Source organism: Cydia amplana, chromosome Z (assembly GCF_948474715.1).
Source record: "Cydia amplana chromosome Z, ilCydAmpl1.1, whole genome shotgun sequence".
Lineage (NCBI taxonomy): Eukaryota > Metazoa > Arthropoda > Insecta > Lepidoptera > Tortricidae > Cydia > Cydia amplana.
In genome coordinates, this window is record NC_086096.1 from 6,831,010 (window position 1) to 6,855,478 (window position 24,469).

At 35.7% G+C, this 24,469-nt stretch overlaps 1 protein-coding gene and 1 long non-coding RNA gene across 3 annotated transcripts in view; one reads left to right on the top strand and one right to left on the bottom strand.

Annotated features, from left to right (window-relative positions):
• The window catches only part of LOC134660898 (UNC93-like protein), a 116,855-nt gene that overhangs the window by 44,216 nt on the left and 48,170 nt on the right, over window positions 1-24,469 (bottom strand). The window contains exon 2 of one of the 2 annotated variants that reach the window (XM_063516766.1): window positions 8,038-8,103. The exons of the other annotated variant lie outside the window; for it this stretch is intronic. The gene's annotated coding sequence lies outside the window, so the exon portion shown is untranslated. The remainder of the gene's footprint in view (window positions 1-8,037; window positions 8,104-24,469) is intronic. 2 annotated transcript variants of the gene reach the window in all.
• LOC134661264 (uncharacterized) lies at window positions 17,240-18,854 on the top strand. The gene is made up of 2 exons (XR_010097942.1): window positions 17,240-17,628; window positions 18,646-18,854. It is a non-coding gene; the product is annotated as an uncharacterized LOC134661264 (long non-coding RNA).

Sequence of the window (24,469 nt, forward strand, 5' to 3'; positions counted from 1 at the left end):
TATTGGTCCATGAAACACCTCATGAAAGGAGACCTACCTCTGTCACTCAAACGTAGGCTCATGGACATGTACATATTTCCAGTCCTCACTTACGGTGCTCAGACTTGGTCTTTGACGGAAGCTCAGAAGTCCAAACTCGGGGTTTGCCAGAGGGCTATGGAGCGCAGCATATGTATTAGCCGTGTGAAACTAAGGGATCGCATCCGGAACACCACGCTGCGCTCTAAAACTCAGATAATAGATGTAGCTCAAAAAGCGGCCAAGCTAAAGTGGGTCTGGGCTGGTCATGTCTGCCGCATGCCGCATGTTAAACAGTTAACCCAGTGTCAAATTGTACTGGTAATAATTGTAACTCCAGGTTTAACCGGTTAACCCCGGGTTAGTGAATGGTGCAAGTGGCCCTTATAGTGTATTTATACAGAAAAAACCTTTTAAGTTTTCTCTGAGGCGCTCGCGACTAAACCCGGTTGGTGAAGAATGGCATACTATAGGTAGGTACATTTTACTAATTTACCTAGCTATATAGACCATTACGTAAAAATCTCTGTTGCACATTTATACGACAGATTTCGTACTGACAGTTGTTTTGTTAAAACATCATGCAACAATGTTGAATGTTCGTTTCGTGACAATGGCTCCCATTGAAGCCAACAAAGAGGTCATGACGTGTCTATTTAGATAGCTGCTGTTACCTTCGCCACAATTTTACGCGTCTCATTCAAAATGTGTTCATACGTACATAATATATTTTTTATACCACAACGGTGCAAACAAACGTTCGGGCCACCAAAGCGTAAGCGCCACTCTAATAATATCCCATGCGCCTGCCATCCTTTCAATCATCAATTCATCATGTTGTAATCCCGGCAGTTGCAGCAGGCATTTTGTCGCCAAACATCACTCATTTTATCAGAATTGACAGTGACAGCGCCCTCAACTGTTGTTCACTCTTTTTGATACTGTTTATGAGGGAAAAATATAAATTTTTAAATGAACGGACAGAATCTATTAGCATCTAAAATTAACAGTATGGTAGGGGAGGTAGGAGAACGTTGGGCAGTCGGGAGGCTCGGGCACCCTCTTGTAAATCGTCCTGATTTATTAGACCGAAGTTTGACTTTTGTTTCTTGTAGTGCTGTTGTTTGACTACAAGAAACCCAATGCTGCCAGGCTGAAAAGTGGTGTCGTTACCCCGAAAAGCCCCTCGAATTTCACCCCTTGCGATTCTCATACATTCGCCGTCGACATAATCACACCTTGTTCACAAGTCGGACTTAACCTTCTAAGTCCCAGAAGCTTTAGAAACTTTGGTTTACGAAATTAGAAGCTTGTCTTATTTATATTATTTGCCTGCACTTGCACGGCACCACTTTCTAGCTCGGCAACTTCGTATTATTTTTTAGGGTTCCGTACCTCAAAATGAAAAACGGAACCGTTATAGGATCACTCGTGCGTCTGTCTGTCCGTCTGTCACAGCCTATTTTCTTCGAAACTACTGGACCAATTAAGTTGAAATTTGGCACACATATGTAAGTTTCTGACCCAAAGGCGGACGTGTAACGTAAATAAATAAGTTTTAAATATGGAGGCTATTTTTGGGGGGTATATGAGAAAATTAAAAAAATAACGTTTTTCAAACTATATCGTGTTACATATCAAATGAAACAGCTCATTGTAAGAACCTCAAAAATATTTTTGTTATAATTTTAGGATAAATAGTTTTGCAGTTATTCAAGAAAATAGGCAAAAAATTACCATTCCCCCCTTTATCTCCGAAACTACTGGGTCTAAAATTTTGAAAACAATACACTAAAGGCTTCGTCACACAGGCGCGTTTTCCGGGCGCGGCGTGAGCGGGGCGTGAGCATTTTATATGTAAAAGCGGCGCGCCCCGCTCACGCCGCGCCCGGAAAACGCGCATGTGTGACGAAGCCTTAAATAGTTCTTTACCTATAGATGACAGGAAAACCTACCTATTAGAAATGTGCAGTCAAGCGTGAGTCGGACTTAATGTACGGAACCCTTGGAAAGCGAGTCCGACTCGCACTTGGCCGGTTTTTTATAGCCTAGGAACACCAATACCTAACAGGGATCAGGAGTCAAACTGCATAATACGAGAATGTTCTAGAGATCCTGGTGTAATAAGTGTTCTGCCTGCAAATCACGTCGGGTTTATGGAAAGCCACAGTAACAAAACGTAAGGTACAAGTGCTTACTATTGATTAAATGAACGAAGAAAACCGCATCTTAGATGACAAACTGTTACCAAATGAATATCAAACCTTAGTTTTAGTACCAATTATAATTTACGATACGAAGCTTTTATTGGTGATATATTTTATTTTTTCGCAGCCAAGTGCAAAGGTGCTTAAAGGACGGGACTTTTTCTGAAAAGCGTTCTTCGTGGTTGCGCGAGTCTAAATAGTCACTTCCGTTGGCCCATAGACAAACGACTACGAGCTAATCGACTAGACAAAAGTACATAATTCAAAAAAATATAGAAATAATATATCCGCAAACTTGACAACTGAAATAGTTGGTGCTGTACTGCCCTCTAGGTTGTCAAGCGCTATCGTCTGACATCTATTAATTGCACCCAAAACAACCTACTTCAACTCTTAATATGAAGTAACTACCTACTTTAAGCGGCTTAGTTTTCCTTTGTCTAAATGAACTGCCTTATTTTCTTCCTGTACTTGCCTTCTGAACAAATGTACAGTTGCAGAAGCGAATTGAAAAGGAAAACTTGCGTGTGCACACGCTTCTGCAACTCACGTGTCCTCTGTAGTTCTTTGTTTGGACAGTTGCCATCATCTTTGCAGATTAAACAGACACATCCTGTGGCTTTCGAATTATCGCCTGCCAGTCTGCAGTACCTACACCTACTGTACGAAAAGTTAAATACCTTTACGGGCTCGTCTTTTGTTTTCGTTTCAAACAGTCACTTAAACCAAAACATTTAGATAAGTTGCATATTTAAGTTGTAGTGTAGTGGTTGTAGTCCTCCATGTTAAGCTAATTTGAAATTTTGCTAAACAACCAATTTATATTCTTAAAATAAAGCTAATAAGTATATACTTTGGGAGATGACATTGTTAAATATTATTATGTAACTGTTAAGATTGTGTTAGTCACGGATCGATAAATGACAAGAAATCTACCAATAATAACGGCAATAGAAACAAGCTCACACAGGATACATAGCTCATATTTACACCGCTCTGCAGCCCCATTTGCATTAATACGTAATTAAAATGCTAATAATCTTTTATCCAGCTTTTTATTATTAAACGCTGACGAATTAATACCACAATCGAGGAAGAAAGACATTAAAAACACTCATCATCCATCAACGGAGACAATTACACGTCAGCCCTATAGCCAATTACGCGTATGACCTGTAGCCCCGCGGTAAGTACTATTGTTTTTTTAATCACCGCAATTTCCGAGGCACACGCGATAGCTAAATATAAGCGTTTTTTGCTCTTGACTCTCACGATTCGAAGAACGCGCGGTGGATGCTGTGGCTAACTAAACGCGCGCGCGCCAATCATAACCACTATAGATACACAGATTATGGAGGTTTTTTGAGAAAAATGTATTGGGATTACTGATGTGCCTAAGGAAACTGTCCAAAATTGCGAAATATTTCGGAAATTTAACGTAGGAAAAAATCGGAAAATTTCTTACATTTTTGTATGAGAATTGAAACTTTCCAATTTTAAATTTCCTAGTGATAGTTTCATGAAATTTCCGAGAATTTATAGAATTTTATGGAAACTTTCCGCAACTTGCACATCTGTAATTGGGATTTATATTTCCCATATTCAGATCTACTTTCTTCTGTGTGGTGTGTCTGGGCCTTACTCTGTAGTTGATATATTATAGTGACGTGTTCCTATGGCTAATACATAGTAAGGTTGCCAGAGAGTTTGAGAATGATCCATATGGAGATGCGATCCCTGCTAGATCGTCTCTCAGCAGTAAACAAAAAAAGCGAATATACCTAATTCTGATCAAAACAAAAAAAAGCAAATATTTTAACGATGTCAGACGGTTAAGAAAATGTTACGAGAAATCCTCAAAATCCAAGGTTTATAAACATTTTATACTGGTATGTCAATATGCGGTTTCATTGTGTATGTATAAATATTTCTACAATAAATACACCGTTAATGCATCTACTGCTATCCATTCGAAGCCAGTAAGACCGTGACAACGACTTGTAGAACCACGTAATGGCCAGGCGATTATAACTATTATTCCATCACCGTAAGTTGTATTGTTGTAAATGTAAGTGGAATCTCGCGCTCAGTTTTTTGCCACGTTTTTCGCCGAGGATAACTAGTCCATACTTGATATGGATGACTTTTCCTGCAGCCCTAGTGAGACTGATGTAACTGTGTCATCTGATGCACGCACAGACAGATTAATAATATACACTCGTTTATGTTTATATTTATAGAAAGGTCGTTTGTGTACGTATGAATTGCGTGGTACGGGAACTAAAATCGATACGAATATGTAAAGTGTCCGGTTATGCTATTTGACATATTTATTATTTTACCTGGAAAATAATGAATGTGTCCTATCCAGCGGTTATATTATCACTAACTAAGCGAACGCCAGTGCCGTGCACACAGCTAATTGGTTATCTCAAATAAATTTGATCACAGCGCAGCGCATGCTGTGGTATCAAAGTACGTAGTTATTTTTACGGGCTGAATGATATGTTGTTCTAAACTCTTCCATAGGCAACTGTGTAGATACATATAGGTAGCGGAGGCATAAAGTCGAAACATTATGTGTCGTAATTCGAAGTCGCATTGTTGGATTTATCCATTTAAGTAGTATTATAGTAGTATATGTCGTCTGTCGGCGTGGTTAAACATCCGCCACGCTCGTACCGATTTATAGGGTGGCTCCGAGTCACCTGACCAGTATTAACCGAAGACTCCGAGGTATGAAGTTTCGGAGACCAAATTTAATTTCACAACACTAATTCATTTTTTTAAGCAAATTCATTCTAATCGCTCACAACTTGCACGAGCATTTAGCGCACATAAAGCTACTGAACGATTAAACTAAATTATATTCTACGACAGAACATCATTTACGCTATTACACCATATACACTTAAATTCTTCTTGAATAAAAAGAAAACCCGATAACTGCATGCACTCCTATAAATTTCCATCTGTGATTAAGTAGGTAGATTTCTGTAAAGTTTATGTAATATTAATATTTATTTAAGTGCTCAGAGTGTTTTCGTTGGTGGTATAATGTCCAGATGTTGAAAAAGAAAGAAATGACTAATCAATAATCATCAATTATCACCGTTTTGAACGACAGTTTAGTGGCTGTATCGGGAAACCTAACAGCAACACAATGATACGTAACAATGGCCCATTGTGGCGAGTTGGGGATACTACTCTTAGTTGAAAATCTTTTTTCAAAAAAGCTTATTTGCATAACACGTTTGATTCTATCTTAGACTTTACTACGCTGAAAATAATGCCAATTATTGGAAAAACATTAAAATTGAATATAGTCTTTATTATAAAAGTTCATATATCGGTGTTCGTAATTGACACAAGGCTGTAACACTGGATCGACAAATATGTAGCACAATAAAATATTTATATTTATAAAATGCTACAAGATTATGTTGAGGTTTAACAGGTTTTGACTCGAACATTTTATAGTATAGGTATCTTTTAACAGTTAACTTAGCATTACTCGATTTCAGGCAAACCAGTTCGTCCTAAACCTATCCCGGTATGTCCTATGGGTGTAAAACTATTGTATTTTCTAGCACTTACTTTTATGTTTAAACAAGGTCGGCTCAGGAAGAGCAGATCAATACAAAAAAAAGTTGCCGCGGATTGTATGCGTGCTGCAGCCTGCGGCAGCGACCGGTCAAACCACGGAACCAAAAATTAATAATTTTCACAATTATTAGATGTTAAGCCGTAGTTTGGGTTTTATTAGCATACTGAAGTTTTCCTTCACACACTAGGTACATAATAGTGGTCGTAAATAAATGTAGCATTATGATACGGGTGGCGATGTATGTACGTCGAATGATCATAAATCCTACGATGAGGTTGTATCGTGTCGTATGATGTCAACATTGTTATCGTAGGCACGAAATCGTAAATCAGGTTTGAAGACACCTAATAGAGCATGTATTGTGGATTATAGGTTTTATGACTGCCGACGGGTCATTACTTATGTTTATGTACTTCCTTTGTGGGGTTTAACCCCACAGGTTAAAAATTGTTTCTACGGGCAGCACAGGAAGCCGAGAAAGTCTACTCATATAGGTCATCACATATTGTGTTTTTTTGGATTTGGTTTATCTCATGACATCTTTTTAGGGTTCCGTACCAAAAAGGTACAAAAGGAACCCTTATTTTTATTGAAGCGGCCCTTTTTTTGTTCAAATGACGATACGATTAAATTTAAACAAAAAACTAAAGTATTATTTTAAAAATTTTGTCATTTTCGTATAAAGTTGGAATAAACAGAAACGTGTAAATTTTAAATTTTTATAATCGATCAAGCTTAATCATAGGTACCATCAGCCGTAAATGCGAATTTATAAATGAATTCATTCATAATTTCTCCATGCAATTTCGCAGCTCACTGTACGTACCCGCATAGTAGTATTTTCCTTGAAATCAATAATCTAATTAATCTAATCTAACAAATAACTAATCTAACCTATTTATTAAGTTCTTGAAGATGAAACGCAAAGAAATACGGAAAATGACTGTTATAAGCGCTAGGGTAGGTACATCGACCTCATCGTAGTCATTACATCGTAGTATACAAATTAAAATATTGCTTATGTAATAAAAAATGCGAATCTAATTAATGTCTTCCATAAGGCTGCAGTGTGAAAATCGAATACAATTGAATATTTAAGAATATGACCTTAAAATGTAGCTAAAATAACTTTAAACATCAACTAAAAACGTTAATTTGGCCATGTAAAGCCAAAAAGTCAGATTCTTGTTGAAATTCTCAATAATGAATTAAGATTAAAGATATATGAATTTTACTCAGGTAAAAAAGGTAAAACCCTAAGGGTAACATTCCATTTCTGACCGCAGCTGCACTACTGGTACAGAACGCGTCGCTGTTACTGCCAATTTCCATAGTAAAATGAGCAGTAGTGAAGCTGCGGTTGGAAATGGACTGTCACCTTAACCGTACCCAAGATGATAATCCTTTATCAACAAACGCCAAACGAAAATAAAAATCTAGTAGAGTCTGTTCGGAAAGACAAGAGTCGTGGAATGTATTGGGCCTCATACATTCCACGACTCTTCTCTTTCCGCACAGAATCTACCTATGTACTCCGAGGTAAAACTGTATCGGGGTGACAGATGCGAACTAAAAGTCGCATGATCATTTCCATAAAGTGATAATTTCTATAAATAAACGATTGTCACTTGGCTTGATCTAATTATTTTATTTTATTAGATTTTCACCCACCAGAAAGTAACATAATAGGGATGATGACACATGTTATAACAAAATTTTATAACAAAATCTAGTAAAATAGATAGTAAACGAGCAATTTATCATAATAATGTGGAAATAATAAAATATTGAAAAATTACAAAATTACAGGACCTGAAAGTTTCAAAATTTAAGTTTTTTTTAACTTCCAAAAACTATAAAAGTAAGGGTACCATTCGATTCCTTACATTTCATCCAAAAAAATATTGTATAGCAACTATATACATAAACGCAATATTTCACCGACAAAAACGCAATTTTCTTGTTTTGTCCATACTACAAGATGGGCGATGACGTCACGGCCTCTGGCCGTTTTGTATAGGGAGTTTCGCGAGTGAAGTGCGACTGTCGGACTTTGACTACAATTTCTGACTTTTGTGTTACTTTAATGCAATGGGTCCCATATAGACATTTGATCCTAAAAACAAACCCGATCGATTGATACCATAAAAAAAATTTAGTCATGTAGCCTATTGTGAATCAAGCAGTAATTAGTTATGAACTTACTACGTGGTCGCTTGGTGGCGTGTGGCGTACCGGATCGAAGCGCCTCTCCCGGCTGCTGGCGGGCGGCTACAACCAGACGAAAACGGTCAGCGTAGCCCAGAACCGGCACAGCTCTCGCGTGGCAATTAAAATTAAGTGTTCAGTATGCTTATAAGTACTTAGCGGGAGTCAAGGCCCTTTGTTTAGGGTACTCAACCTTTGTTAAAAATATTACCTTAGGGCCGGTTGCACCGTCCGTAACCGGAGAGTTTTCAACTTTTAGTTGATAGGAAAACGCGACGATCACCACGCATAACAACCGTAACAGCGATTTAAAACCAGTGTGAATTTGGAATTAATGGCGCGAGAATACGATATACAATATACATCAATTAAAACCGTCTTTAAATGGCTATTACGGCGGAAAAGCATGCTAGGGCATAACAATAGTGATTATTGTAAGTACATATATCCAGTCCAGCCAGTCCAGGGCCATAACTACTGTCTATTTATTAATTAAATAATTAAACAAAACTACTTAATAGGTACCTAGAAGAGTCTAGATTTATACATAGGTACTTATGATTAAGAATTTGAGGAATATAGTGTAGCTATGATTCTAAACCAGACATTTTTAGAAAACGATACCTCAATTCGCAAAGCACGTAGATATTTTAACAATTATAGATTACCCAAGTAATTATTGTACTTCTACCATGTGAAAACATGGTAAAGATTTTTTATAACTTATAAGAGAGTTTAGTTACTTACCTAATTTTAATTGTGACCTTTAAATTAATTGTATATTTACCCCGGAGAGATAAGAGAGATTAATAACGAAAACAGGCCCTTGTATAATAAGCATCAAATATAGTGAAGGCCAAAGTGGCCAAATATGTATACCGTGATACATCTTTGTTACCTCATCTAATGATCTAAATATAATATATGAACTGAATATATTTTAAACTGTTACCGATGATTTTTTATAAATTTTCTAAATTTCATTTACATTTTATTCATTCGCAGAAGCATAAATATTCCCTAGTAAGTTAACAGCTAAAACTTAAATTAATTTATACGGAAAAAAGCTACTGATACTATGTAAGTACTTTTTATTTTCATCTAATACCTTTAAACGAGCAATTCTTGTTTATTTATTTATTTATTTATTTATATATATATATATATATATTTCGGGGATCTCGGAAACGGCTCTAACGATTTCGATGAAATTTGCTATACGGGGGTTTTCGGGGGCGAAAAATCGATCTAGCTAGGTCTTATCTCTGGGAAAACGCGCATTTTCGAGTTTTTATATGTTTTCCGAGCGAAGCTCGGTCACCCAGATATTAGCACCTAAAGTGACTAAAATATTTCCATTTTCTACCTACGTGCCAAAATATTGGTTGTCAAACAATACTTATCATTTAGTTAACTTATCACTTTTAACGGTAATAATCTATTAGTTTACTTCGTAATCTGCAGGCTATTATTTACTCATCGAAACATGTCCAAACTGTTGACTAAACCTTACAATATTAACAATCACATCGAAACAAAATGCAGAAAAGCCGCCAAAAAGTATTTAACTGATTACTCATTGAAACAATAAGTATGGTCTGACAAATATTCCGCTGGCATCATATTGATAGGTATTACAAAAACCTGCCTATCAATTCAGGTGTAGACAGTTGAAGACGTTACGGTTAAAGACGTTATGTGACGATGAATCATTATGAAAAACCCATTGATGACAATACAGTAGCGTAGGTACAGTATGCCATTCATAATCAGAGATTATACGGGCTTGTACATACCCATATATTTTGCAAGCTGCATTAAAATTAGTCAATATTTTTCAAGCTCTCAGAACGCTCAGTAGATGACGTTACGATGTTTAGCAAAGATCAATATGCCAAATTAAATATTTGGGTCAGAGATCTCACTAGACGGCACCATCATAGTAATAGTGAGAATGATTGACACATTACAGCTTTTACTATTTTACTATTCAACTAGCGACCCGCCCCGGCTTCGCACGGGTTAACAAATTATACATAAACCTTCCTCTTGAATCAATCTATCTATTAATAACCGCATCAAAATCCGTTGCGTAGTTTTAAAGATCTAAGCATACAGACAGACAGACAGGAAAGGACTTTGTTTTATACTATGTAGTGATAGTGATAGTGATGGTAAAATAATTATAATATTTACACGGTAAGACCTGCTGGTTTACTCAAACGCGAATAAACGAATACTTACAAGATATCTCGATGCAAAAACCATAAAACACCCATAAATCTCGAAGTAGTAAAATTATTACGAAATGTGATGAAATGAGGTTTTATTGTAAAGCGTTGAAATATGTTTTAAGAAAAACTAAGAAAAGAAAGAGTGCGGAAAGAGAAAAGATTTCTCTTATCCCAAGAAAAATAAAGTATGTTAAGTAAAGTATGTTCTCATACGGTTTCCCGTATGAGAAAAGTCCTTCTACATAAATATTATTTATGAATTAGCTTTATTTTTAGTATTATCATTTAATTTAGTTTTTAATATCCTTAAGTATCTCCAACTGTTTATTTTCCCTAGAAGTGTCCACCTTCCCCCATAGTCCCTCTGACCCCACCTGACCTTAAATATACTTGATAGCACCTATTTCTAAAGCCCTTGCTACACGGTCGCCGACAAGCCCCCAGACCGCGTGGCCTTGGTCCGTCCCGGACCGTGTAGACAGTAAAGTTGTTTCCAACAAAATTTGACCAAAACTGACCAAGGTCAGACCAAGGTCAGACGGTTAGTAGGCTTGTCGGCGACCGTGTAGCAAGGGCTTAAAACGTATGATTCGATTGCTGGGCGGAGTTCAAGTCCGTGTAAACTTTTCAAGCAGAATGGGATAATAAATATAAATATCATCTTTGACCTAACCCCACAGGGAGCTCTTAAAGGCTTGTGTTGTGGGTATTAGACGACTATAGTCTTTGTTGTAGTTTCCCTCTTTTATTGTATGTATTTTGTAATCTGTGTCTGAATTGTGTGTTGTCGTTTAGTTTTAGTTTAGATGTAGATTAGTTTTAAGTCAGGTACCCACTGAAAATCAGCGTCATGGCTTGCCGTGGCATTATGCTGAGTGGGGATCCTGTTTAGCATCTAAGTTGTTTGTGTTACTTGTATTGTGTGTTACTTGTACCTGATGCTAAATAAATGTATTTCTTCTTCTTCTTCTACAAATAGGTATAATAGCTAGATATAGATTAATATTTAAACATATAACATGAGCAACTATCTGTGACGAGACACAAATATATGCCCTTACCAGGATTTGAACTCGGCGAGACCTCCTGCTTCGTCATAGAGAAATAAATAAGCATACAGTGCCATAGAGAAATATAGTAAGACAAGAGTGCTCACTCCATACATCAGTTCAGACTATTAATTTCAGTGTCTACATCTAGCATCGAGTAGCGGAACTATCAGTACTGCTACTTGACAATAGATGTAGCACCGACCGGAAAGTCTTATCTCAACAGCATAAGACTTTCCGGTCGGTGTGAGGTGTTGACAATAGATGTAAAGTAGCAGTACTGATAGTTCCGCTACTCGATGCTAGATGCTAATAGTCTTTTTGGTACTAAAACTGATGTATGGAGTGAGCACTCTATGTATTTTTTTCTCTATGACAGTGCTCACTCCATACATCAGTTGTGTTACCAATATAACCACTACGTTATAAAACGTATAGTGGTTATATTCCCTTTGCTTATTCTATTCGTAGTCGAAATCTAGCGTCAAGTAGCGGATTTATCAGTACTCTCTACTCCGAGCCTTGCATATTATAGTCTAGCTTTATTCCACTTTTCTATTGACCCGTACCTATTTTAATTTGACGATTAGGTATTAAGTATGAGATATCTGTAACCATATTGACATCGTTATCCTTTGCTATTATTTGGCTTTGTAAACAATAATTTCGATGCCCACTTAACGATCGTAATATAGTAAATTCGTATAGATTAGGCTAACCCAAAAATTTACCATGAAAGCAAAGCAAGAAATAAATGAATACTGAATGCTGAATGAATAATGTATATTGTAATTGAATGTGATGAAATAAATAAATCTAGATATATCTATAGAGTTAAAACCATACCCTGAACAAGTACGGCACTAAGTTTGTCCTTGGCTCTCGACCTTAAACAATCAATCGTACAACCATAAAATATTTATGCGATGGTTATCACAATGGCCGGTGACCACCGTGTTAATTCGCCGCACAAACATAATCGCTGATAAGTCATAAAATGCTCTAAGAATCCTGTTTTATTTCTCACGACAATTTAGTATATTTTTTCCCTCCTAAGGTCCATAGAGGCGCAAGTACATTTTGTCTCACACGCTATTATAGCACTAATTACATCGGCAGTACATTTCAATTTGACTTTATGTTTGGTTTACTGACGGACAAGCAAAGAGTTGCAGGGTCAGTCTCGCATCTCTTGTGTATTTGTATTAGTGCGGGGTGGTGCGGGCGAGTCGTAAGGTAAAGAGAGTACTGGAGCAGTGACTTCGAGATCAGTAACAAGTACCTACGTTTACGCGTAACTCAAAACGATACTGAGTGTATTAACACGCATGACCTCGACGAAGGTTTTCGATATAACTCACTTTATCCACAGACTACTGGTCTATAAGCTGGGTACGTAAAAAAATTAGAATGTACAGGCAAACACCTCAATTTAATGTCCCGTACAACTTTTAACTTTTAATTACGGGGAAGGCGATAATAAATTAGGGGTTAAATTTTGTAAAACCTCATTCATAGTATGTAGTTGGTTAAGTGATATAAACAAACTAATTATTAATTTAATATGTAATAAAGCCCGTAAGCGAAAAATTTGTTACAGTTAATGAAGTCGACTTCGGTACTTATTCACGCACTTTGGACGTCACACGGAAATACCTCTCTCCTAACTGAACAGCATATAGTAACTGAAATAAATATTCGATGGCGCTTTCACACTAAGGGTTGGTTGCACCAAACTGTTTGTCTTCGTTAAAGAGTTCGCTAAATTTTATTGTATGGAGAGTTTCATATTAAACCGCCGCGTCGCGCCGGGTATTTAACGTTGATCAGTCTGTCAAGTACGGATGGTGCAAATGGCTGGCACTAAGTTTAAGTAAATTAGTGTGGAATGGCCAATGAGTGGTAGCCGTATTTACGTAGTGGGCGAGTGATCTGAGGGCCTAGCGCAAGTGTCGCCAACCAAGGCGAAACGTCACGTGTGATATTCGTCATGCTTCAGGTCATTCAGGCGATTTATATTTATTTACTACATTGTGTGCGGGATTTGTAACAGAGAGTAACGATTGTACTGGCAATGTTTACATTTATTTATTTGCTTTATGAGTAACGCATTTAGTTTTTTGGCTAAATCTGTATTTTAAAGTGAAAAATAGTCAAGTCTAGAACTAAGTATCCCCTTGTCTTTCGATTTAGTAATGTTACTGCGTATAAAACAGACGATACTGGAATATTGTTCGTATTTTTTGAACTGTTTTATTTTATCACGTTTAATTATGAATATCATATCATGAACATGTTTAATTTTTCAATCATATGTGCGCGCAAATGGAAATATATGTGCATTTTAGTTTCACGAAAGTACAGGTCAGGTTATGTTAGGTTGGGAAACTGTGCGATACGATGCTACGTACTTCCAGTGTTTACAGTTGCATCGTAATATGGAGGGGCATGGCATGTGTTCGAGTATGCACTCAACGAGTCCGGAAAACCATGCGTCGTAGCGATCACCTCAGTTCCGCTTCTGATCTCCAACATAATACGTATGTTTTATTTATACTGCTCTTCTTCCGGTCATCTTTAAACTATTTATGCACTTGACTTGTTTACGCAATTCTAGAAAACATGCGTTAAGAAATAAGCAACAATGCGTACCTATAAGAACAAAATAAACATGTGCCACTCAGTTTCAGGCAGAGGTTTATGCACAAGAGACACCTACGTCTCTAGGAGAATGGGTGTTCATTGTTTTAATTTATTACTGCGTTGTACGGTTTGTTTGTACGCAACATACAATAACCTAAGCGAAACTAACTTAACCTAAGCCTTCAAACAATTGTTCCGCATAAAAAGTCACTCTTTCACCATAACATTTACAATCATACCCCATAATAGTCAATAAAACTTAAAAAATATTTAGCTAGTTTCTCAATTTACAATTAGAAATATATTTTAAATATACCGCATGTATTTTGCATGTGAGATTAAGTATGTACTTCTAGATCTATTTGTTCTTAGCGATTGTGATTATTAGCATCATATACTACGAGTAATTTATTTACACAACAGGGGCGCAATTTTAAAATTTTCAACGAACTATCCCATATGTCCACTTCAACTATTTGTGATTCAAAAACTTGATATTGTCATTTATAAAGTGCCGAAGTATGTATATGCATATGGTTGTAGTTTCGCGAATAACCATCAAAACAATTTATTTCAGCCTCCTCTAGCCTTCTCGATATCCGAGTCAAATAAGTAATACGACATACGGTTATTTAATGGAAGTTGTTTATATGTCAACATCGTATAGTGTCATTACATTAAAATAGTTTGGCCAAAAATGTTTGTATAATGAACAAATATTTGACAACTTGTAGGCCAAGGAGAAGACTGTTTGGCTTGCTAGGGACGGTAGCGGGTTCAAGCACCTATAATAACTTTACAAAATAAACTTTGCAGTACGTGGACACGTGGACACCTACTGCAATTAGGTACACTCCCTACGACAGGACCTCTGCAAGCAGTATTTGGCTGCTTTTCCGCCAGAGCTACGACACAAGTGACACATTTATAGCTACGTAGCTTAGCTTGGACAATTTGTATGGAAACAAAGCTTAACTCTGATGAAAAAGTAGTCTAAGGGTGTCATAACATTTGTTTATGACTTTATGCTGATACAACGGTTGCGGGTCAGAAAAAGCTCCGTGTTCACGTCACAACAGCGATAAGCATCGTTTCGCATGACCCGCCATCAGCCGGTAAAGTAAGATATGATTATGAAGTTCGAAATATTAAAACGTCATCTGCTCAATCCGATCTGGCGTGGATAAGTGAGGTAATACGTGATGATTAACACATTAAATCGCCAAACATTAATCGAAATATGTACCCTACTTTTTGAATTGTAAGTTTTCTTTGAACTAATTAGATTTTTTCCTGTCTTTGTATTTCAGGTCGGGAGGTCGATGATTACTTTATTATTATTTTAACGACGTTACATATAAAACCACATTTAAAATTACACAGTTCTCAGTACTTTAATAAAATCAGCAATAATGATTGTGTCTTGTATAGGTAAATACCTAAACTACTACATATACCTACAAAAGTATTACTGAAAATCATTTATAGGTTTATATTTTTTCCCTTATTCTAAAAGGTCGAATACAATACGTAGTCATAGGTACGTTTTTGTAAAGTTTTCCGGTTCTGACAAAAAGTTCGCGCACGATACAAGCCTCTGCGTATTTCTTGGCGGGTTAACACTGCTTTAATTTTACGCTTCGCCGGCCTCGGCTAACAACTCGGGTTTCACGAAATTCTAAGTTTGAATCCGAAATCTATAGTTGGTCAAACCAATTTGTCAGAAAATAAGAACCAAAAAAACTATACTCATCCTTTTCTTTCGGGTACTAGTAGTAGTAGTGTAAGACGAAGATTAGTATGATTATCTCTGTCTATGTTTGAAATGAGACAGTCCTTTGACAAACTATAAATCTATAGTACATAATTTGTATTTTTTAGCTTGATTATGATATGCGTATTATGATATGACCATGTCGACAACTCACCCATGAAGTCCTACAACATAAAGCCTCCATAGGTACTATTTAGTATCAGAAAATCACTGGCCAGCCGTTGTCGACGTGACAAGCTCGACCATCATAGGCCCGCAGCAAAGAACCCAGTCGCTTATCTTTAGATTTTGCCTGAAGTTTGACTTCGTTAATTTTTTCAATTTTTCAATTAATTTGAAATTAATATTTTAAGAAACAAATTACAGGGATTTTTACCAAATTAAAGGAAAATGTCTCACAGGGCCAATATAGTCTTACCTATGCACAAACCCGAATACTTATAGCAAATAAATATGTAGTTAAGTTAGTCAGGCTAGTTTAAATAATTGTGGTTGTGTTGTGTAACCAGTGGGATTCAAATGCGGCCGGAAAAAGCCTAAGGTAATAAAAACCCGATATTATTTTGCGGCGTGGGGTCATCCCTAATTACCGAGAACAATAAGCTTCGTTAACGCCATTATTTTGCGCACTCGACTCACAAGTCTCACAACCGATGGAAGTCATTAATTTTCGAGGAGAAAAAATAGAAACAAAGCGTGGAACATTGTTTCATTTTGTGTTCACGACTTATTTCTGATATGGCTAGAGGGACGACATTTGCTATTATCTATGTTGAGCATTTATTTTTATTTCACCTTTTGACTTATGTATTTCTAATCCCTTAATCCTTAAACATGAACTTTATAGGACAGACAAATATGCATAGCATGAATTCACACGATTTATGGCGTCTCGTGCAAAATTACATTTCTAAACACATCATACAAAAGATTTTCATATTATTAACCATTTTAAGTATTGGGCAAGTGGCGACCTTTTAGTACATATTAGGTTATGTGATGTGAAAATGTTTTGTTTAAAGTTTTCATATTGACTACATTCTCTCATTGTCGCGAAAAAAACTAAATGTCGGTCGAGTGTTTAAACTTGACCCGAATGGCAGCGAAAGTGCGAACAAAAGGATAACCGAAATACTAAAACAATATGAATATGTTAAAGACGAGTGTACCGTCAGCGTTTGACACCTGTTCAGTTCTCACTGGTAATACTTTTGAGCGTTACATGGTTACTATTAATTTGCTAGGTACATCACCAAAATAACCCACCCATGGGCACTTTTAGATGCGCCTTTACGAGTATTTGCAACAATCAATAAAAAATCTTCCTTTAGAGACGCAATATATTAAATTTTAGCCCCTTTTCAAACCATTATCTCCGATTGTCTTCTACGGACAATTGTCGATTCACCATTTGGACAACTTCAACAATGAAAAAATTATTATCTACAACAAAGGTCGCACGGTGGGCTGATAATCGGCCTCCATAGTAATAGAAACCGAAGTCTTAAATTTGAACTTTTTTTTATTGGAATAGCTTTTGTTAGGTTTTATTATGTCCCAAAATTAATCTTAGCTAATTTGGTTGGAAAAATAATTAATTATAATTTTTTTTCAAAATCTTTGTATGGCGCGTATCAGAAAAAACGAGTTTTCTCCGAAAATAAAAAGTTAACCGTAATATCCTGACAGATGATTTTAAAACCAATTATTCTTGATTTTTCCACATAATTAGAATTTTCCTACGGGGTGCACTTTTTTTAAAAAAAATCGATATATTTTTTTTTTATTATCTTATTTTTTTATTTTAATACGGTTATACTCGTTATTTTGACTACAAAAAATGAATTTGAGTTTGATCGAACCAATAACTTACGCGTAGTGAATTTTTGTTCTAAGCAAATGTATGGAGCGTACGAGTAAAACGCATTTTTTTTCAAAAATTAAAGGTATACCGTAATATCCTTGCAGATGATTTAAGTACCAATTATTAATGATATTTTGACATAACGCGAACTTTTCTACCGTATGCACTTATTTAACAAAAAATAAAAAACTTATTTTTTCATGCTGAAATAACTTTTTCTCATTGTTTTAATCAAATAAATAATAAACATACAAGAGTTACAAGTAGAAAATTGAAATTCTGCAAGCTGTCACATCAGGTGAAGTAATTGACACTGAAAAGTTTAAAGCCTATTGTAAAGATACAGCGGACGACTATATTCAATTTTACAGTTGGTATAAGATGCCCCCAACAGTGTATAAATTGCTGATCCATGGCACAGATATCATTGCACAAAATGATATTGTACCGATTGGTCATCTCTCTGAAGAAGCATCCGAGGCACGCAACAAAGACTTCAGAATGTTCAGAGAGCATCACTCACAAAAAAAAAACGAGACAAGATTCGAACAGGGATGTTTTTAATATGTTACTTTTGTCTTCCGATCCTGTCCTTTCTTCAATGAGGCCAACAATAAGTGGAAAAAAGAAACAGGCTTTCTTCCCTGAAACTTTAGAATTATTCATTTGTCTGGAACCTCAAGAAGAAGAAGTGACAGATACCTCAAATGTGTACCCTGATTCTGAAATGGACACGGATTCGGAAGTAAGCGACCAGGAAAACTAAACTTTCAGGATTCCAATATTAGCATTAGAATACTTTTAATTAGGATAGCATTACATATACTTATTTCTGTTTTTATGTAAACCAATTATTGATAATGTTACTGATATTTATTTAATTAAGTAAATTCGTAGTATCTACTAATGATTGTAACCGGACCTTATTAACGATCATTAATTTTAGACTCATCAGTTGTCAATATGTCAAATTTGTTAAATATTGTTTCATTAAGTACAAAGATAATGTAATAAAGAGGATACAAAGGTAATAATGTAAAGGATGTAATGGTTTTATTTTCAATTTTCTACTTGTAACTCTTGTATGTTTATTATTTATTTGATTAAAACAATGAGAAAAAGTTATTTCAGCATGAAAAAATAAGTTTTTTATTTTTTGTTAAATAAGTGCATACGGTAGAAAAGTTCGCGTTATGTCAAAATATCATTAATAATTGGTACTTAAATCATCTGCAAGGATATTACGGTATACCTTTAATTTTTGAAAAAAAAATCCGTTTTACTCGTACGCTCCATACATTTGCTTATAACAAAAATTCACTACGCGTAAGTTATTGGTTCGATCAAACTCAAATTCATTTTTTGTAGTTAAAATAACGAGTATAACCGTATAAAACTAAAAAATAAAATAATAAAAATAAAAAATATATATCGATTTTTTAAAAAAAAAGTGCACCCCGTAGGAAAATTCTAATTATGTGGAAAAATCAAGAATAATTGGTTTTAAAATCATCTGTCAGGATATTACGGTTAACTTTTTATTTTCGGAGAAAACTCGTTTTTTCTGATACGCGCCATACAAAGATTTTGAAAAAAAATTATAATTAATTATTTTTCCAACCAAATTAGCTAAGATTAATTTTGGGACATAATAAAACCTAACAAAAGCTATTCCAATAAAAAAAAGTTCAAATTTAAGACTTCGGTTTCTATTTCTATGGAGGCCGATTTTCAGCCCACCGTGCGGTCGGTGTCATAATCTTTCATCTTTCTATTATACATTTACACGGAATTGAACTTGAAGGTTTCTCGAGCAATTATTACAGACTAACGCCGAGGTAAACTGCATCCTTGCGTGTTGGTCCTTACATAAAATGGAAATCTATGCAGAAAATATCTAAAATTTCTTTTGGTCCTATTTATAAATAAAAATATAGTTACATCATATAGTTACACTTTCGTGCACCTCATGGCTATATACTTCTCGATAATTACAAGATTTAATAGTAACCTCTCCTTCTCCTCTAAAATCCTCTAGATTGCTAATTAAATTTTTGTCTCTTTGAACCTACGGCACCTTTAAGACTCCTAGCGGTAATCGGTTACGTCCACAAACGTCAATTTATATCATTTTAGATACTTACCACTTTAGACGCTTAAGTTAACTGGACGTATAATATACGTAATGTGTTTGAAGACACTACCAAATAGACTTAACAACTGTCAGATTAAACAATCACATTATTTACAGCCCGTGGGAAAACGGCGTAGTCTACAAAAACTCGGGTGAACTGACGTCCGTTTTGTTGGAACATTCGAGGTGTTAGGTACAAAAAACGAAAAACAATTGCGTCCGGCAGTTTTTCATTGCGTACGGTACCTATAGGTAAGTCTACGACCAAATTATTTGGAAAAAGTAGACAATGATTTAGGAAGCACTTACACGTGTATTATTCTACTAAAACCATAAAAATAAGTTCGCTTATTCATATAACTATTATGACATGCTGAATTGCCTATGATCAGGATTTAACAAACTTGAACTTAATGAAAAAATATAGGGCTAAAGGAGTCGACGCAGTATTGTTTAAGGGATATTATAACATTAAGAGACCAATCAAATTAATTCCTTGATTGACCTATAGAAGCAAGTAAGATTTTTTAGATCAAAATGCCAATCATCACAATCTTGAACTGCTTTATAAAAATTAAGAGAAACACGCCTTTATTTTAACACAGAAAAAAGAATGATACCCACTGCAATGTATGCAACGTGAAGTTCATAGTTGACACAATACCGTGATCGTTAATTTGTCAACCGAATGTTATCTTTAAAATTGTGTCAACAGATAATAAGTGTTTCTACGAGTATATTACTATTTATTTGAAATGTTACGCATGTTCAAGTGATGACGTGAATCCCCTTGGTGCGTAGCCAACGTGTAATCGTTAATGCTCCGTAGCGAACGAAATGCAACTGTCATTGTCGCACTAGTGGGGAAGAGTGATAGAGAGAGATGACTACGATACGCTACGGAGCGTTAACGGATTAGCACGTTGGCTACGCGCCCTGGTTGTGTGACGTCCGATGTGCGATGCTGCTGACGTCAAATTTCGCTTAAAAAAGACTGCCTTTACGGGTTGAGATACCATTATATTATAGAATAAAATAGTTTTATTCGTAAACTTTCGTATTTTGTTTTTATATTCTTTTTTTTTAATAATTTTAGGATAGTTTTTGCTCGTTATTATTTATTGTTCTTGCTGTGCTCACATATTTTGGGTGGCATTTCTATATAAAGCCTACCACTTTTATTGTAATCATGTATTGAATGTCGTGTGTAGTGTGCCTTATAAATAAAATAAAAACACACAGACGTATTGTCACATAATTCCACAAAAAGAATATAGTGAAAATAAAGTGTCACGAAATGGCCCCATCTCAGCATGTCGCTGGCGACTGCCAGGGCTGATCTTCCGATGAGACCATCAAGTGAGAAATAATCACGGAAGGTAACAGACAGGCTGTATTAAGTTGCAAAATCTCACTATAATAGTTTTTAGTACCTATAATTTTCCATTTACGTTGTTTAAAAAAAAACTACTTTAGTATGAGCGCTCGTATCGTAGCCACACATTGGAAAACATTAAGAGCCAACAGGAGCTGAGATTTAAATATTTTAGGTAAATATACCCGTCTCGCTAACGGAAGCGGCTCCTAAAACTAGTGCGATAAGGACAAGGCGAAAAATCCTGCGTAAAAATCTCAAAAATCGAGGTTTCGTACTCGACTGTTTCCTCCTCCAAAACTTAACCAATCGTAACCAAATTTGGAAATCTAAATGATTATGACATTATCTGTGTCGGACCGTTTTGCTTTTTTGGCTAATTGATATAAGTTTTGAATAGCGCGCCTCTCATTGCGGCATAGTCAATTAGGCCATTATGGCCATTTTTGAAGGGCTCTAGCGCCTTAAAAAACAAAAATATCAAAAAAAGCAAAACGGTCCGACACAGATATTGACAATATTAATCTGTGTTGAAAAAATCATTGCTCTAGCTTCAAAACCCACGGAGGAAACAGTCGAGTACGTTTGTATGGAGAAATGACCACTCCTGTTGGCTCTTAATAATATAACAACACTTATTCTGTTGAAGGAGAAACATTTTTGGTACATATGTAATATTGCTTTTTTAGGGTTCCGTACCCAAAGGGTAAAAACTCCACTGTCCGTCTGTATGTCACCAGGCTGTATCTCATGAACAGTGATAGCTAGACAGTTTTCACAGACGAATTTATGTTGCCGCTTTAACAAAAATTACTAAAAACAATAAAATAAATATTAAAGTGGAGGGGCTTCCATACAACAAACGTGATTTTTTTGCCGTTCTTTGCTCGTTATTACGGAATAGTCCGGAACCCTTCGTGTGCGAGTCCGACTCGCACTTGGCCGGTTTTTCTATCTCACCCATCCGGTTTAGATAATGTCAAACGGCAGCACAGCTTCTTCTAGCAAAAAATCATTGCTAATGTATCTCAGAGATACAGTCTTAATGATGTATGACGTCACCTAAATAAATTGCTCAGTCCACTAATTGATACGATCATTTGAAGAATCCGTTAAGAGACAAAAAAACTGACACAAGTTTTATTACTGTTTTTTAGTCGTCATCACAAGTGCCGACATTCCTTAAAGGCACTTGAGACTTTGTGAATGTAAATAAATCGGTGCCTCCAGGGTCCAGGGATATTAATTCAAGATTAGATTTTACTCCTTAAAATGAAATACCTTAATCTACCACTTTTGGATATTGTACTTAAAAACACAAATCTAAATATTTCATAAAATGCAGACTCTGTATGGAGGCAGAGGAGACGCCCTTGCACATCCACGCAGAGTGCCCTTGCCTAATGCGCACTCGTGACTTGATCCTGGGCGGACACATAATGAGCCCGGAGGAGTTAAACATAGGCTATGGAGCCTCATATAGCCCCTAACAACAAGAATAACAACAAGAATAAGAATAGATTTGTTACCTAGCTGTATTAATGGCATGGCAGCACTATCTCTCTGCAGTAAAGGATTCGTATAGGAGGTGCAAGTATACGTACTGCTCACCCTTAGAGTTGGTCAAAGGCGCCTAGCCTTTCAACGATAGCATACACCAGAGAATTTTGGAAGGGTATTGCCGCGGCCGGGTGCTTAGTATTATTTATTTTAGTTCAAAGACTATAATTTGAATGTTTGTGGTGTGGTTAGATTAGTCTCAATTGCAAGCATTGAAGGAGTAACATAACTTTTTTAAAGCCTTTAAAAACTTGCGTTAAGACTAAGTAATTAATCTGTACATTTCTTTAAATCTACTTGTCAAATTACTACATAAATTGTGTCTAGTATACACGAATGAATGCATACCGTGAGTTAGTCACCACGCTAATCATAACTTATAAGTAATTGCAAGTAAACAAGCCGTCAAATAACGTGATAATTACACGTAGTTGCTGAGCGACAGACCGTGGCCAAATACGAATATTAAACAACTTTACCTACATCTTGTTTGTTATAGATTCAGTATCCTTTAGTTAGTTGTGTAGTTAAAATAAAAAAGTAGAAATTTAACTGCCACAGTATGATATTGATAACCATTAAAAAAACATAATAGTTTAATACAGATTTTGCTGCGGTGACATCTAAAATTATTAGAACATGTAAGTAGAGGTAATTATACTATCCGCAAAACTATCTGGCCGGTCAGGTCATAAATCACCGGAATCGTGCTATCTCTTTCACACCTGCACGGCTTATGGAGCGTGCTTATAGATATTTAGAACGTTAACAAACGCTAACTAACGGGTTGGCTTAACCTCCCATAGCATGTGTTTAAACCACGGTTGTGCTGAGGTAGAGCAGAATAAAATAAATTATTGAAAAAAAAAAATGCTAAAAAAATTGATTTGGTTTTAAGATTTTGTGATGAAAATTTTTGACATCATAAGAAAACACAATATAACATAATGTCCCCCACCTTCGATGTTTCGTATCTATCTTCCGACTGTCCGCATCATACTTTGGAGAAAATTTTCGCAAATCTGTCTTTTTACCATTAATTATAATATTTCGGCAAATTAGCTTCTTCTGTGTCAAAGACAAAATTAATCTACTTGAAAGTGCCCACAAATATGCAATCGATCGAGCTTAAAAGACGTCCGGAAAGTTGCATGTTTTGGTAAAAATGTATGCGGTTTTTTCTAATTTCACTGCTAATTGCAACTATGTTTTGTTACTTTTAAAATTTTAATAACAAATTCCCTATAGTTTTATAGTTATAATTAATTAGTATAATTTTAGATTTAGTTTTAATTGTATAGTTTTTAGGTTAAGTTTGATCTCACTGCGATGCGATAATTAGTCAATGTTAGGATTGTTAGGTACCCCATAATTGTCATACATATCAGTATTTATTACCTTTAAAATGTGTTTAGCGTAAGTTATAATATGTATGATGTGGATGTACTTTAATAAATAAATAAAATAAAAAATATGTAGTATTCTTATGAAATTTATAAAAATATTGTCTTGATACATTTTCGTTTACTTGGATACCGATCGTTACCCACGGTCGCAATCGAACTCAATTTAAATTGTGTCAATGCTGCAGCACTTGCATTTTTGATAAGCTACAATCGAATTATACAAGTAAGGATCGCTTCTGTAGGTATCTAAGTTTAATAGTGTTGTTCACAAGGTAAATGTTTTTTACGCGCGCGAGCGCTGCGCGGGGAAGTGAAAGTAGTACAGGATCGAAGTCAACTCCACTTTACTTATAAAAGGTCCTACGTCACAGCGTGAGCCGTCTGCTTATA